The sequence below is a fragment of the Cavia porcellus genome, unplaced genomic scaffold (genome assembly GCF_034190915.1).
Source record: "Cavia porcellus strain 051 isolate PalLab524CR breed Dunkin Hartley unplaced genomic scaffold, mCavPor4.1 scaffold_13, whole genome shotgun sequence".
In the NCBI taxonomy this organism is placed as follows: Eukaryota; Metazoa; Chordata; class Mammalia; order Rodentia; family Caviidae; genus Cavia; species Cavia porcellus.
Window position 1 is genome coordinate 30,039,642 of NW_026947496.1, and position 15,953 is coordinate 30,055,594.

The following is a 15,953-nucleotide window of genomic DNA, read 5'->3' on the forward strand; positions in this document are numbered from 1 at the left end:
TGGAATACATGATGATCTCACCTCAGCTTGAACCCTCTCCCTGTTTACTGGATGATGAGCAAAGATCTAATGTTCTAGTGTTCCCCAAGAATTGTATGAGTTGACATCTGGCAATAGGGTTAAAAGAAACATCTTTATTGCAGGAAGCTAGATGAATACTCATTGAAGATTTAACCTTGTCAATTTTTAATAAATTTCTGCAGTCAAAACAAAACAGGAATAATATAAAAAACAAAAAACAAAAAACAAAAAACAAAAACAACCCAGTGGAGTTCTTGCTTGGGCTTGTACGGGAAGTGATCACACCTTTTTAGTAACACGACAGAGAAGCCGTTTGGTTTAGGAATGCTTGGCTTTCGCTGCTTTTAAAGAAAAGGTGAAAGAAAGTTTTTAAAGCAGTTACTCTACTCTCATTTCTTCTGGTTGGGTTCCTGGTCAGCCCGTCGGTCTCATGGTTAAGTTTTGACGAACGGTGGAAGGCTGCAAAGCTTCCTTCCTTTGGAAAGTCGATGAATTTTGCACCTGACAGTTTCAAGATTCTGTTGGACAAATAAAGGAAAATTTATCAGCAACATTAATAAATTTTAGTTTCAGGAAGGAAAATTTGGTTTCAAAGAACTGAGGATAGCAGCAAAGAGCTGGCCACAAGAGCTGGGGATGTAGCTCAGTGGTAGAGCGCATGCTTCGCATGTATGAGGCCCCGGGTTCGATCCCCGGCATCTCCAGTTGCTTATTTTACGCAACCAACACAAAATATTCTGTACTGTTTAAATTGCTCGCTGTCCTTTGTGACACCAGTTTCTCTCATTCTCTATAATGTTTTTGCCACTGCGTTCAAATGCATATGTGGCCAGGGAAACATGATTGAGTCGAGGTGTTTTGAGATATCTTTCTCTGAAAAGAATGGAATTGGGGTCATAGAAAAATACCTAGGGCAGCAGTGACAAGGGAACAGCCTGGAAAACTGGAACCTAGTGATGTGTGGCGTGTGGGGTATCTGGTTGCTTCTTAGACTATAAGTAATTTTGTTTGAGAACATGGAAAGAGAAAAAGAGTGATTTTTGTCCTGTGCGTCATAGAACAAAAAATTAGGCAGATACCAAGAAACTGACGAAATCTAGCCGGGTGCAAACAAACGAGGCTTGGGAGAAACACCACACTTCCTTAAGAAGGGATAGGGGGAGAGGAATACAACAAAAGCAGTTAATTATTATGCAAGTCTGGAAAGACCAACTTAGCGTGAGGCCGGTTAGCTCAGTTGGTTAGAGCGTGGTGCTAATAACGCCAAGGTCGCGGGTTCGATCCCCGTACGGGCCACGTCACTTTTTTTCTGCGATTTTGTGTTTGCCACTTAAATTTGGTACATTTTTCTGAGATGGAGAAACGTATTGTCCGAGGAGTTGGCACTAAAGTGCCACGCCAGGATCGTGAGGACCCCTGCGTTCTGTTCCTAAACCCGCGTGAAGCTCGTGGCTCGACTTCCGTATTTTCTACAGAAGAAACGCGGAGCGGTGAACACGTAGCAAGATCGTGACAGGAGAAAGTCAGCTGTGCCCGCAGTACTGCCAACTCCTGCTCCGACAGAAACGCAGTTTTTTCAGGCTTCATCTTGAGAGTTGCAGTACATTTGAGGAAGAAATCAGATTTTGGGGGTGAGTTTTGGTTTTTTTTAGATTTTTACTTTTTTAAGAGTTCTTTTTAGATTTCTGTTTTTTAAACCAGCAACACTGTTGTTTCTCTTAGAAGGATGGGCCAAGGGCCCTTGAGAGGAGATTTCTTTAGTTCTACGACAATTTGCGAGAACGTTTGGGGCAGTTCTGAGAGCCGTACAGGGCTGATTTTATTTTGAAAGAGAAACGGTTAAAGGCAATATCAACTGTAATCAGACCCTGTTATAAGACACAAAGGAAAGCTTATTAAATATTTAACATTTCTACGGAGCTTTATAAGCTGTGTGGCTCGTTGGTCTAGGGGTATGATTCTCGCTTAGGGTGCGAGAGGTCCCGGGTTCAAATCCCGGACGAGCCCAAGTTTTGAATCTCCAGTATCCTAACTTGTGCTTCCTGCCAGAGGATTTACAAAGTCGGAGTTGTCACGGAGTGTGACTGGGATATCTAAGCGTGAAAGCAAGCATTCGGCCCTGTCTGGGTGGTAGGCCACGACTTGATATCGCTTCTAATTGAAATAGAAGTGGTTTTGGTCCAGACTTTTCTATTATCTGCTTTAAAGTGCGTCTTAATAAGGCGAGTGCCTTCGAGTCACGTAAGTCCCCACTCCGTGATCATAGGCCGTCATTCATTATTCGTTCACTACCTCAGAGAAGGGGTTCAAATGGGACCGCGAGCTGGGGTGCCAGAGCCCTCCCTTGGGCTGCTTGGCGCTTGCTGCGCGGCTGCCTTTCCGTCAGAGCCCCGGGCTCTGCAGCCTCCGGAAAGACGAAGCCTCCCTGCTCCTCCTGGGGCCAGTGCTGTGCTCAGTGTACTTCTGAGGCTAGCGTTAATAAAACAGGAAAAATCGCGGAATCGGGAGGCATTTTTAAAAAATGAGATGTAATTTCTACGTCTTCTTAATGGCAGGGAATGAATGAGAAACAGAAAGAGAAGTGCAGGTCTTTTCTCTAGGGCTGTGTGAAGGGAAGACAGGTTAGACATGGTATTGCTGGGGAGAAGTTGACCGTGCCGTCCGGATGGGGTCAGGAGAGGCTGAAATGTGAGTGTGATGGATTCCACGAGCAGGACCCTGGCTGGGTCGGAAGAAAAATTTTGCCATTCTCAAAATCCAGCCTCCAGGCTTCTGCCTCTCACTCAACCTGTTCCCTAGCTCGGACTTCGCCTTCTCTAACACGGTTGCTTCGTTCTCTGCATCAGAAACTTTCTTGAAAGGCGCGTTTGTGCTTCGGAGTCAGCTGAAGAACTTGCTCAGTACTCGAACTCCAAGCCCAGGACCTACCTACCCTGGATCCCCGGGACCGACAGCACAGGTCAGGTTTAAATCCTTGGCTTCACATCTCTGAAAGGCACCTCGCTAGGGGCCGCAGAGGCCAATTTGCAAGTTACTGAACAGGTTGGAACAACTCAGTAGGGAACTGAGTAGCTCCAGGTGCTCCCCTGATCGAGTGAAGGCTACTAAAAACAGTTTTTGCTTGCCAGCAGTAGCCAAGTTTATACTGGCTGTTTTAAGTGACAACGTAAAGCTAGTTTATTGACAAGCCCCGGAAAAGACCTGAAAAAGTAAGCTACGCCCAACGTGGGGCTCGAACCCACGACCCTGAGATTAAGAGTCTCATGCTCTACCGACTGAGCTAGCCGGGCACCTGTGAAGTAGAGCTTTCCTTAGTGTATTAGTAGACTGACTCATGTCCTTTTCTTTGAAAAATTGAGCAATGTCTGATTTTAATTCTACCTGACTATTTTAGTGTTATAGGTAAGTTGAGATGAAATCGGAAGAGTGATAATATTACACGTAATTATTAGTATGCTTTCCACCTATTTATTTATATTTCTACGTCCCCTCCCCCCAGGTGTATCCATGACCTAAATCAAAGTAGGGTTCCCAGTCGCTGGAGGTTATTCCGTTGACCTCAAAACGACATTCCAACAGCCCGAGGTCCGGTTTCCAGCTCAGCTCTGAGCATGTACCAAGCAGGCCAGGTCCTCAAGACCAGTCACTATCTAGGGCCCTCTGTGACCGTCACATCTTTCTGCTCCCCTTTTGTCAAGGTCAACTTCCTTCCCTTTTTGGCTCTAGTGTTAAGGTGACCATAGTGGAAACCACAGGACAAGGTTAGGCTCTTTGTTAGAAAGGCTTTAAGAGAAAACAAAGTGTCTTTTAAACCGGTAATCAATTGATGATTTTTTTTTTTTTTTTTTTTTTTTTTTTTTTTTGGTCTTTTGAGACAGAGTCTCATGCAGTTCAGGCTGGCCATGAGTTCACTTTGTAGCCCAGGCTGGTCTTGAACTTTCAAAGAATTCTCCTGCCTCAGCCTCCCAAGTACTGAGTGCCCCACCACGCCAGTTTCAACTGGTGAACACATTTTTATTAAGTCTTTTCTGTGCTGGGTGTTTAAAATGAAAATACCAATACAACATCACATACTCGGCCCCCAAGAAAGCTGTCATGTACTTACTGGGTTCAGGTTTATATTAACTGTGAGGCACTGGGAAATAAAGGTTCTTGGAGTGACTGAATAGATGTTGGCAATGACATTGGATAATTTAAAAATTACCTGTGTTTACCAAGTGAAACCTAAAACAGAAAAACATTCACACGAATAGTCTACGGATCCTAATGCAGGACCTTCGGACCACATGTCATAGTTATTAGTAAACTTGGTGTCCCACTGCAAAACATGAGCTCTTTTTGCTCATTAGCAACCTCCGTTTAGTACTACTTTGCTGAATACTGTAAGAACTATAAAGAGACATCCAAAATAATATGGTATTGCCAATTTTAGTAGCCACATTCTTAATGTGAATGGGTTTATTGGACTTCTGGTTTGTTTTGTGTGCGTGTGTGTGTGTGTGTGTGTGTGTGTGTGTGTGTGTGTATGCATGCCAATCGAATGAACTGCTTTTTTTTCCTCTTTCTCAAGGTCCCTTGCCAAACTGTAACAGTGGATTGAAATATTTATTAACAACTGAATTTTCTCCTGACTCTAAGATCCATGACATCCCTGAAGCCAATCCAGGCCCTGAGCTTGTTTCAGAGTATCAGCTAACCTGACTCTTCATGTAATGCTTATCTTAAATTGCAAGGAAATCCTTGATCAGAGAAGGTAAAATGGATATGGGGTTTGGCTTAGTAGTCTGCTCAGGGGCTCTAATGAAAGCCTGGATGACTTAAACAACAGAAATCCATTTTCTCATATTTCCAGAGCTTGAGAGGTCTAAGATCAAAGTGTTTTCTGATTTGGCTTTAGGGAGGGCTTTCTCCTTTGCTGCCAGATTATTACCTTCTCACCACCTACTAATGTTTAGGGAAGGAGAGGAGGAAGAGGGACAAATCCTACTGGATCTGGGCTCCAGCCTTCTGATCTCATTTAGTCTTGATTACTTCCTTATTCCCAAAATAGCTGTGCTGAGGGCTAAGGCTCAGAATTTTTTTAAATCTTTTTTTGAGACAGTCTCACTGTGTAGTTTAGACTGGCCTTGCACTCACTTGGTAGCCAAGGTTGGTCTTGTACTTGAGGGATCCTCCTGCCTCAGCCTTCCAAGTGCTGGAATTACAGCTGTGCACCATCACAACTGGTTTAAAGCTGGAATTTTAGGGGAACACAATTCAGTCCTTAGCAGGAGGCCAAAACAAAACCAAACAAAACATCCTGTGGCATTTTGGAATTGAAGGAAAATTGGTCTAGCACATGGTAGGTGCTTGAATATTTTTTGAATGATTTAGCAGTATGTTCTTTTAGCACTATTTTCGTTCTTTTAAAACACAATTTTTTTTTTTAAACACAATCTTTTATACACACAGCAGGTTCGGTGTAGAAAGCAGCTGACACTGGAGATCCATCACACATGCAGGGTTAAAGCAAAGACAACCCTGAGAACGAGAGCCCAAATCGACGAGCTTAAACAAGCTATTCCAGCTCCAAGAAGGCAAGAGGCCCCGGCCAGCCAGGCAAACAAGCTACTAGGCAGTGAGGTTGAAATTCACATCACCCTCTTGAGTGTATAAATAAATGTGCTATGATGGGTGGAAGGTTCCTCTTCTCCCATCAGGAGAGGGGCCTCCACCTGACCTCAGCTTTCCTGTCTTTATTTTACCATCTGCTCACCATCCTTCCCCCCAGGAATTTACAGAGCTGCATTGGTGCATGGCAGTTCAGCAAATGGTATTGAACTGACTTTAAAAGAATCTTATGGCTTTCTTCAGGACAGATAATCTGAAAGGCTTTTGTAGAAACTTTGATTATTAGTGCAATTTGACTGGCATGGGACTGAGCAGGAAGGAGATAAAAGACAGGAAGTCAATAGTTTGAGGGGCTGCCTACAGAAGAGTACAGTAAAGAAACAGTTCTGAATGTAGGTGGTCAGTCTCCGAAAGAAGGGTCCGGGCAGATACAATCCCAATCTGGCGCGTTGTTGTTCTGCTTTACTCCTTAGTAAAGCAGCAACAGCCCTTTGTGTGGGCAGTATCCTTCAGGGAGCCCTGGCAGTTAGGAGGTATAAACTGGAGATGGGAATTCAGGGGCTTAATCCTGTGTCTGGGGCTGACCTGGAAACCTGCTAGAGCCTGGGCTGCAGGTAAAGTAGAGGTGTTCAACTCCAGAGTAATGAAGTGTGCCAGCAGCCCACATGGGCGTGGGCTTGTGCATTCCAGCAAGGCGGAACCACCGGAACAAAGGACCTCAACCATCTTTGGAAGTTGTTCAAGGGGTCTTCTGTGCATGTGACTAGATTTGGGAGTGAAATGTCTTGTAAAGTAGTCTAAATTGTGATGTAGCAAAGAAAAATTAACCCAGTCCACTAATAATTTCAGTTCAAAAATTAAATTAAATTAATTGAACCCTGTCTCATAGGAGTCTTATAAAGGAGGGGGGCTAGAGCTTTAGCTTCAGCGGGGGATTTAGCTCAGCGGCATAAGCGCCTGCTTTGAAAGGAGGCAATCATCAGTTCGATCACCGGTACCGGTAAAAATGAGAAACAAAAAAACAAAATAAAAAAAAAAAAAAAGGATAAAACCCTTTGCTTTCTGCTTCTGTAAAACTTCTGGAATTTGAATGTAAGTAATAATATCAATCTCTTGTTAATGAATTTTATACTTGTACGATATTTTATACTTGTATGAGATATTTTATACTTGTACGAGAATCACACATTTAACCTCTTGAAAAATGTATTTTGACAAAGTGGATAACATTAGATACATCTATAAAACAGTAAATCTCATTCAGTCAGCTGGAGTTGGGGAGAAGACGAGGTGTTCTATTTAGGGTTCATTCAGAGAGGCCCTGGGCAGATGTTTCATAAAGGCAGGCTTGAGTAGGTTACAGGCAAGTTCAGTGAGTAATAATCACTACTAATCTGCTTTTAATTCTTGTTCAGGAGGAAAAAAATCTTCTGTTTGATGGGGTAGAGTTTGGTCCCAAGACACTACTTCCTTAAGGTGGTGGTGGTGGTGTCATTTTTTTAAAAAAATGAACATCTCTCAGAAGGATGAAACAGGCTTCTGATGTCAGCTGCCCTGGGGGCCTGCTTCATAACTAGGGTAACACAATTCTGAGCTTCAGACGGTCAGAGGAAGCCAGAGAAGCTCTTGCACTCTATGAAATTAACACGTATGTGAGTGACATCATGTATGTGAGTGACATTGTTTTCTACTTTGTATTAAGCTCAGTCATTTTAAAATATATTGTTTTAGCTCCACATCGACAGGGTTCTTAGGAGGTAAGAACACGGTCTGGTTTGTCCTTAGGGGCTGATGTTGCTTAAAACACATTTTAGTATGCTGTTGAAGTTTCATTTGCCTTTTCCTTTCTTCTCTCTTCTTCCTGTTGTCTCGGTGACACTGCAGATTAAAACATTTGTGTGTTTTTTCTTCTGCACAGTCACAAGCAGCAATACTTCCGTGTTCTCCGAGTTCTGAAGCAGTGCGAAGTCGCAGACAGCACGCAGGCGACTGCCAGTGACGGCGGGTCTCGCACTACGCGTCAAACAGAGATGGCTTCGCCAGCAGAGCGCTTGTTACTCGTGAGTCCTTCGATAGCTCAGTTGGTAGAGCGGAGGACTGTAGTGGCAGCTCGCTGGTATCCTTAGGTCGCTGGTTCGAATCCGGCTCGAAGGAACTTACACTTTTAGTGAGTTCAAGGCATGTCCTAGTTGTTGGTATCCTCAAGGGTCAATTTAAAGCGATTTTTGATGTGCAAGCCGTCTCGCTAAATTATTAAAATCTTTAGTTATTTTGAATACCCACACTTCGATTCCATTGGACCTATTTTAACCCTCAGAAAACTCTCTGACCCGGCAAAGCGAATCAGAGGTAGGCCCACCCCGCCAGGGCTCCGGAGATGGATCCACACACACTCTCGACCTCAGATTCCAAGCCTGGGAGGGTCGACCGGAGAAGAGTCGCCAGGCCGGTGGGCATCGATGGGACACGCGCGCCCCCTGCAGGTCGGAGTGCTTAGCAACTGGGGCTCATTTGTCACCTACCAACTCATCATCTGTGCGGCTAGAGGAAACTCACAAGACCTGTTGCCCGCGAGTGTTACATCACTGGGGTTTCAGCCCCACTTTCGAGAAAACTAGGTGTAAATCTGAATAAACTGGGGAGGCTTTTCACTGAACCTATGCTTGCAGTTGAGACTCCGACAGTGGCAGTTTAAAAACTCCCCCAGTAATTTGAAATGGGCTGCGAAATTCAGAAAACGTAACAAGAAGACAATAATGGGGGGGGGGGGACCGCATACAGGAAAGTGAACAGAATTTCCTATGCACTTGAGGAACCAAAAATTTAGAGATCACAGCAATAGAACACCTTTGCTAAATTTGGGCCCATTCATTCAATTAATCCCTTTTTTAAAAAGGAGGGGAAGAGTAGGAAAAGCCAAGCCTGTACACACGAGCAGAGGCTTTGACGCTCTAGAGTCCTGTTAAGAAATAGGGGTGCATTTGCTACCACTGTCAGAAACTGAAGCGTCCTCAATACATTAGATACAAGGGAAACAAATTCTGCGAATAAAAAATGTGATATCTGGAATATAAAAAAGGAAACTGTAGATTTGTAAATCCACTTGGCCGGAACCAAACTTTAGATTTGTAAAACGTTAAGGATATTCGCAAACCTCACCACTATGGGTGATAGATCTGTCTAAAGAGGAGGAAAATACACCACCCTCCGTGATTCAGGGGCAATGAACGCACCCCGTGGAAGTGTCTAGCTGTTAAAGGAAAAGCAAAGCACTCGGGTCGCAAAGTGGGCACGTATTAATTGCTCACATATTTCAGCAATATATTAAAGAAAAAACAAAACTAAAAAAACCTTGGGATGTAAAACTGGAGAATGCGGGCATCGATCCCGCTACCTCTCGCATGCTAAGCGAGCGCTCTACCATTTGAGCTAATTCCCCATCTGGCAGGGGTTGTTGACAACCTTGTCCCTTTCTGAAATCTGGATGCCGTTCAGGCTGTGCAGTTTCTTGGACTGACCCTGCATAGCTAACCGGAAGCCGTGCGGTCTGCAAGTCTCGAGCTACCAGGCAGTTCCAAAAGACTGCAGCCCTCGGCGTCACCACCACCTGCTCCGCCCTCCGCTTCCTGACTCACAAAGGTCACGGGCGCAGAGTCCACAGAATGCCTGCCTAGACGTTGGACAAGACTGTGATGCCAGAATCTGATCTGCAGAAATCTGATACCGGAAAGAAATAGGATTCAGCCACTGAAGATTCAGTCAAGGTTTTCAAGCAATGGAGGCTTAGCTACACAATAATTCTCAGTCATCTTTGTAAGCCTAAAATTTCCACGGATCGACTCAGCCCCACAATCAGACTGAGTCACAACAGATCTGACTGTCCCTTGAGATTGGCTTTTTTGGCTTTCTTTGACACCGCCGGGGCTTCTGTAGGTCCAAATGCCAGCGGTGGGCAAGTTATTTTTCTTTTTTTAAAAATTTTATTTAAAAGGAAAAAGAGAAAAAACAAAACAAAGCGGTGTAAGGGTACAAGTAATACAGAACTACAAAAATAAATAAATAAATAAATAAATAAATAAATAACCAGTTAATAGATTACACATTATCATCTTAGGGATAGTTGCTCAAGTCACAGTATCAAAGCATACAAAGTGGGCATTCAAACAGTGAGACTGTAAACAGATGTGTTCAATGATCCCACCAAAAACATTAATATGGTCATCTATTTAACACCCCTAAACACACTTGCAGTTGTATCCTTCCTTTAAAGCACCTTTTTCCCCTCTCTTTTTTACAACACAATTTACACATTTTGGGTTTTATTACTCCTTAGTTCTTATTACTTTTTTTTTTTTTGGAAGAGAATAAAGTCAAATATGGCAAAACAAAGCTGTCAGTAAGTTATTTTTCTAAAGTAAATATCCACAAAGAAAAGCGGGCTGCAAATTCAGAGTCCAAGTTCTCCCAAGAAGATTAAAGAAGTCATTACCTCTTTTTCTTTTCAGCCCCACCAAGTACCAAGTTCTTATAGCACCACCACTAAGTGCTAGGTACCGGTTGGCAAAGCTAATTGTAAAGGGGTGACCCCTGGACTTGCCGGGAGACCCCTGAAGGCCCTCACCCATCATCTGCACCTTCCAACGGCTTTTTTTCTTGAGATCCAATCAGAAGGGGCTTCCTCTATCTGGTTGGTGATTTTCTAGTCTCAAGGAAATCGAGGTAAGCTTATTAGATCTGAAATTGAGGTCTGCTTAAGAAGCCGAGCAGGAAATCCCAAGACTTTTAGGCTGACCTTAATACTGGCACTTCTCTTCCTGGTTTATTCCAGTCAGGGCAGACAAAGAGCAGAGTTCTACGAGACGAAATGGTTCTCCTAGATGAGAGAGTTCTAATTTCATAGAAGCCTGCTATTCGTCCAAAAACTTGGTTCAAGGTCAGTTTTGTGCTGCTTTTCACCACTATCTGGGTTCTTTCTCTTCACTTGTCCCTAGATAGAATTTAACCTGGTTAGCCTTTTTTACCCATTTTTAAAAAAAATTATTTCCCAGGGTTCTATTAGTCGAGGTGCCCAAATCCAGCTCAGAAGACTGAATTGGGCTTTGGTTGACCACAAACCTGAAGAGATTTGTTTGGCGCTTTTAGCGGTGAGGTGGGAGTTCTCCTTTCCAGTAATATTGGATTAGCATTCCCCAGAAGTGGATAAAAGTCATGAATATCTTAAAATGCGCACTGAAGTTTTACCAACTGTTAACCTACCTGGCGTTCCACTCGGTTTTCAGAAAGGACAGTTGCATTGGTACCAGTATTTTATTCAGTGTATTTACGGAACATAGCTCTGTTCACAACCCTACCCACGTTTAGGGCAAAGATGTCTCTTATGGGGCAAACAGACACTTTCAGGAGAGAAAGGAGATCAGGAATGTCCTGATCCTTAGACAGGACATTGGGGGAAACTGCTGCGCACTCGCCCTAGCTATATTAATAGAGGAGGACAAGGGAGTTTACTCGGATTTTATTTTGAGATATACATGGATTTCTTGAGATTTTAAATGTGTAACTCAATAAAACTTTTGTATTTGTAACCCTACGAAATCAACTACCAAGATCGTTATTTGTATCCTTTCAGTGTCTAAGAATTGCTTTTCAAATGTACATACTTTAAATACAAAGCAAACGCCTTGAGACATTTCTTATTTTAGGAATACTAAAAAACTCACCAATCACTTCCTTCGATAGCTCAGTTGGTAGAGCGGAGGACTGTAGTGGGTGCATGTCTGACATCCTTAGGTCGCTGGTTCGAATCCGGCTCGAAGGACAGTAGGTTTTTGTCAAGTACGGTTTTTTTTTTCATACACAAGAATTATCCGGTCCCTGTGAAACTAGGGTTCTGAACATGACAACACTAGTCAGGCTGCTATTTGTACAACTGTGGGCACGAAGTGTACATGTTTTGTTTACATACGTAAAACTTGTCCGGAAACCAAAAACGTGGTTGCCTCAGGGAAGAGTAGTGGAGTGGCTGGAAAACAACTTTTCTCCCCCACCTCCCACTTTCTTGTGAAATTGACACCTCAAGGCATCCTCCTGCTCTCCCTCCACCGGTCCCTGCCGGCTACCGCGTGTCCGCCCCATTCTTGCTTCCCCTCTGCTGCCGACCATCCCTTCTCCGGTCCAACCTGAATTAAACCCCCGACCCACAGGGGGCGCGCGTGCAGCCGGGGTGCGGAGCGCGCCTCGCTCCCGAGGGTGGCCCTGTGCTCTACTTACTAAAGATGAGGATGAACCACAGCTTTTGGAGGGCTCTGCTACCTTGGTGCCTTAAAATAATTTTAGGAGAGCATATTTCAAATATGCCTCCTAGTTAAACCTCGTGGTACGTATCCCGCGGACAAAACCACCAGCCATCCTCAGTCCCCTGTGCATCGTGTACCCCGATGTGCACTTTTACACTAACCAGGATCTCGCCTCATTCTGCCTATTGTTGTTGGGCTTAGAAGAGGTCAGTGTGAACTAAGAAACGAAAGGTGATAGTGTTCCCAGAAAACAGTAAGACGTTGTCTCCTTCGAGGTTGACGAGGAGAGCAGCGGCTCCCTGGCACCTGTCGTGGGTAGCGTGTCCCCTCCAGGTGACCATTAGTGCCCACGCTTGCCACTCACTTCAGTGCTTCTGGGCAGATTCGTGCTTTAACGGGGTAGAGTTGGGGTGGGCAACTGTGTGGCCCCCCGATGGACACGATAGCAGTGTGGGCCTGAGTGAGGACCGGAAGGTGGCGAGGACCCGGGGTGCGGGGCTCATCCTGAAGGCGGAGGGCCGCAGGGTTAGGTCGGTTCCGGCGGCTGGAAGGCGAAGGGAGCGCCGGGAGGCCGCGGGCTGGCTGGGGAGGGCCGAGGGCCCCGCTGGGGCCGGCAGGAGCCCGTGGCCACCCGGCCGCGCCCCCGCCAGCCCCACCCCGGGCTGCCCGCACAGTCGCAGCTGGGCTTGGAGCAGCCGCGGTGCGCATCGCTTGTTCTTCAAGGGGAGGGCGTTTGGTGGATGGAGTGACAGATACATAGATAAAGGTGATAAAACTGTAAAACACTGTCGCGAGGACAACAAAAGTTCGCCTGGCTTTGGGCGAAGCCAGGAGAGGCAGTGGTGGGAACTCGCGGCCACACGCGAGCACCCCGCGCGCCCCGAGTTCACAGCGCCTCACGCGCCGCTCTGCTCTGCTGTGAAACACACAGCGACGGATTTCACTTTTCCCCTTATTTAAATGAAAAATACAATCGAGAGTATTTGAATAGAGACATTGGCAGGTGTGTCTCATGCTTCCCAAGAATTTTCCCTTTGAAGTCTCTGAAGATAGAGGTTTCCAAATTAGTTATCCTTTGTTCCCAATCTGGGTAAGAAGGGTGGTAAGGCCCGGCAACTGGAGGTGCAAGCGGTGTTCAATGCCTTTTCTTCCTCCTCCCTATAACATTTACTTTGGATGTGTGCTTCCATTAGGGTGCTGCCTTGAATTTAAGAAGGTGGTCTATTCATTCGATAAATGGTCATTAGTGCCCGTAAGAAGATGCACTGTTCTAGGCACCTTGCCATGTCCACAAACCAAGCAGAGATCTTTTATCATCCACTCAGTTCCTCTTTCAGAGTGGAAGAGAAGTTGTATAGAACATTAGAAGGCAAGAAGTGACAGAAAAAGTAAGCAACGCAGGCCAGAAGCATCTGGCTGAGGAAAGTCTGATAGGGAAAATGTTGGGACTTTTTTTTTCAGACCCCATTGCTGACCCTTCTGAAAATTGGCAACGCCTTTGAGAGAATGTGCACTGATGAGTTTGTGGGTTAGTGGGGTGAAGACAGCTCAGCTGCTTCCAAGGTGGCATCCAAGATTCAGCAGTGTGTGGAACGAACCGGAATGTTGCTTCACACGGCAACACCAGGTCAGGACATATTGGAAACTTCCCAGACATTTTCAGTTTCTCATGAAAAGGAGCTGAGCGACTGAATTAAGTACTAGCATTGCTGCAGAGATTTCTTATGGGACTCATTGGACAGGATCTTTTGAAGACAATTTTAATTTTTCTGAGACCATGGTTACAGAGCATGTTAATTTTAATGAAGGATGTCCTCTTTAGATAATTCACCAGAAATCTTTCCCATTAACTTAATAATTCATACCTGAAGATTTTTATAACCTCCAGAAAAGTCCCACCTGATGACTTTCCGGTTTCCTCGTTAGGATTCATTTGTCCTAAGTGCCCAGAACCTGAATGCCACCACAGATTCTTGGTAACAAAATGTAACTGCACTTACATAAACAAAACGCTTGCATTTCCTTTTAAGATTTGAGGTGCAGATATGTTTCATTTATTTGTCTCACTGTAGTGTGCAATGTACTATAAGATACTCACTACCTACGTGTGCATACATAAAACACCTCCATTTTGTGTCTAGTACATTTGTGCCCAGCCCTACTTTTTGTACTTTAGAAAGAAGAACTGCAATGTTTCCCAAATTAACTGGGTGGTAACTTCGCTTAAAAATGGCAAGTCCAACAGTCTACAATCCATGTGTTTAGGATGGCATAATCATTCACCGTCCATAGAGAGAAGGTGTGAAGTAGACTGAAAACCAGAACAACAGGCACAAAAAAGGCGATGGACCCATTGGCGTTATACCTAAGAAAGCACGTGCTAGATTTAAAAGCCTAAGTGAAACACAGAGTAAAAAAAAACACGTCTTAAACATTTAAGAGAATAAATCTTTCACTGCTTAGATCAGTTGTAGATATCAATACCTGAATAAATTTCTTCGTGTTTACCTGTCTTCCTAACAGAAACACAATTTTTAAAAAACATTAAGTATATTTAAAGTAGCTGGAAGACCCTGCCTTTCAATGGCCTTCGATAGCTCAGTTGGTAGAGCGGAGGACTGTAGGTACTGGTTGTGGTCATCCTTAGGTCGCTGGTTCGAATCCGGCTCGAAGGAGTTAGTCTTTTGGAATCCGGCTCGAAGGAGTTAGTCTTTTGGCCGGATCTTGGAACCTAAGCGCTCATCCAAAGCGGAAACAACCCTTATTACGTTAAGGGCTAATTGTTCCTAAACAGTAGCCAAAAGAACTAAGCAACAAACTTCAGTGGCCTTCGGTTTCCATGTACCTACCAGGAAACAAAGGTCTCTTCATCGACTATCTTCTAATTCATATTGATAGCCGGTGAGGGAAGGTCCACTTTCTACTGAGCTGAGGGGTTTGGGTAATGTACGGAAATACATAAGCATCTTATGCAACACTTTAAATTTTTTTTTTTTTTAAGGCTCCTAATATCCTCAAACCCAAAGTAGAGAAACCGCATCAGGTGCCCTCGTGCAGGGACACCTGACCGGCACGCCCACACCATCTGCCCTCTAGCTCTAGCCATCCGGAGCTACAGGCTCGGGCTCTCTTTCATTCGCTTTTCCCTTGCTTTAAAGACGTCGATGTCCACTGAAGCGGAGCAAGGTCTGAGCAGACAACTAGCAGAGATCTCTTTAATAACATTAATGAAGGAGGAGTGCGAGAACTCAGGTTCTGGTTATTTATTAGAGCCTAGACGTTCCTTTTCTAAGGAGCCCAACGCCTGGTGTACCTGAGCACACTTAGGTCTGTGCCACCACCTTACTTCACTTGTAATCCTGGGTACCCTCGCCGCATTCAGAGCGGGCTCGGGGAGCTTGGTAAGGTCACAACGAGGGCGCGGTTATGTGGCCGATTTCGGGTTTTTTCCGGACTCCAGAATGCTGCCGGGATCTTCTGTGAGCGACAATCGGCGGGGCAGAGCCACGTGGAAGGTGGCTGGGGCCGTTTGAGTGGCCGGCAGCTGCCAAGCTGCGCGCGCAAGGAGTGCAAGGTAAAGCTGAGGCACAGGACCTGTGGAGGTCCGAGGGCAGCACAGGTAGCGAGGGCGAGGCTGAGGGACAGGACACAGGCGACATGGCGACCCGCACGGATTACAGACCCCGGACGAACTCTTTACACAACTGTCACGCACTTACATTTTAAAGACATTCACGAAGTCCAGTTTAGAAGAGCACACTGTTAAAAGTTAACAACTTTATATTTCAAAAATAAAATCCAATTAAACATTAAAAAACTTGCACAAACATTTTCAAATATTCCCAACTCCTGCGTTTAAAAAATCCTAAGTTAAACTTTCAAAACTACTTGAAACTGTCAGACTCAAACTTAAAATATTATTTACAAGGTGCCAAAAAATGATTCAACAAAGCTCCAGGACAGTAAGCTGCCCCCGCCTGCTCTGACCTCCCCAGCGAAGAAGAGAGCGACTTTAAACACCAACACATT

The 15,953-nt window shown here is 44.8% G+C and overlaps 1 long non-coding RNA gene and 9 other non-coding genes across 12 annotated transcripts; 8 read left to right on the forward strand and 2 right to left on the reverse strand.

Annotated features, from left to right (window-relative positions):
• LOC111756491 (small nucleolar RNA SNORD81) lies at window positions 1–77 on the forward strand. The gene has a single exon (XR_002790975.1). It is a non-coding gene; the product is annotated as a small nucleolar RNA SNORD81 (small nucleolar RNA).
• A 576-nt stretch (window positions 78–653) lies between these two features.
• On the forward strand, window positions 654–725 carry Trnaa-cgc (transfer RNA alanine (anticodon CGC)). Its single transcript has one exon. It is a non-coding gene; the product is annotated as a tRNA-Ala (tRNA).
• A 518-nt stretch (window positions 726–1,243) lies between these two features.
• Trnai-aau (transfer RNA isoleucine (anticodon AAU)) lies at window positions 1,244–1,317 on the forward strand. Its single transcript has one exon. It is a non-coding gene; the product is annotated as a tRNA-Ile (tRNA).
• Window positions 1,257–10,426, forward strand: LOC134478527 (uncharacterized). Of its 3 annotated transcripts, XR_010051201.1 has the most exons (5): window positions 1,257–1,652; window positions 2,868–2,980; window positions 4,592–4,774; window positions 7,550–7,691; window positions 7,949–10,426. It is a non-coding gene; the product is annotated as an uncharacterized LOC134478527 (long non-coding RNA). The 3 variants fall into 3 exon arrangements; XR_010051199.1 differs by having other exon boundaries at window positions 1,259–1,652; window positions 7,550–10,421; XR_010051200.1 differs by lacking the exon at window positions 4,592–4,774 and having other exon boundaries at window positions 1,264–1,652; window positions 7,550–10,422.
• Window positions 1,957–2,028, forward strand: Trnap-agg (transfer RNA proline (anticodon AGG)). Its single transcript has one exon. It is a non-coding gene; the product is annotated as a tRNA-Pro (tRNA).
• Window positions 3,239–3,311, reverse strand: Trnak-cuu (transfer RNA lysine (anticodon CUU)). Its single transcript has one exon. It is a non-coding gene; the product is annotated as a tRNA-Lys (tRNA).
• Trnay-gua (transfer RNA tyrosine (anticodon GUA)) lies at window positions 7,698–7,785 on the forward strand. Its single transcript is given in 2 exon segments — window positions 7,698–7,734; window positions 7,750–7,785. It is a non-coding gene; the product is annotated as a tRNA-Tyr (tRNA).
• Window positions 8,998–9,070, reverse strand: Trnaa-agc (transfer RNA alanine (anticodon AGC)). The gene has a single exon. It is a non-coding gene; the product is annotated as a tRNA-Ala (tRNA).
• Window positions 10,427–11,357: 931 nt separating the features above from the next.
• On the forward strand, window positions 11,358–11,446 carry Trnay-gua (transfer RNA tyrosine (anticodon GUA)). Its single transcript is given in 2 exon segments — window positions 11,358–11,394; window positions 11,411–11,446. It is a non-coding gene; the product is annotated as a tRNA-Tyr (tRNA).
• A 3,065-nt stretch (window positions 11,447–14,511) lies between these two features.
• Trnay-gua (transfer RNA tyrosine (anticodon GUA)) lies at window positions 14,512–14,599 on the forward strand. Its single transcript is given in 2 exon segments — window positions 14,512–14,548; window positions 14,564–14,599. It is a non-coding gene; the product is annotated as a tRNA-Tyr (tRNA).
• The last annotated feature ends 1,354 nt before the right edge of the window (window positions 14,600–15,953 follow it).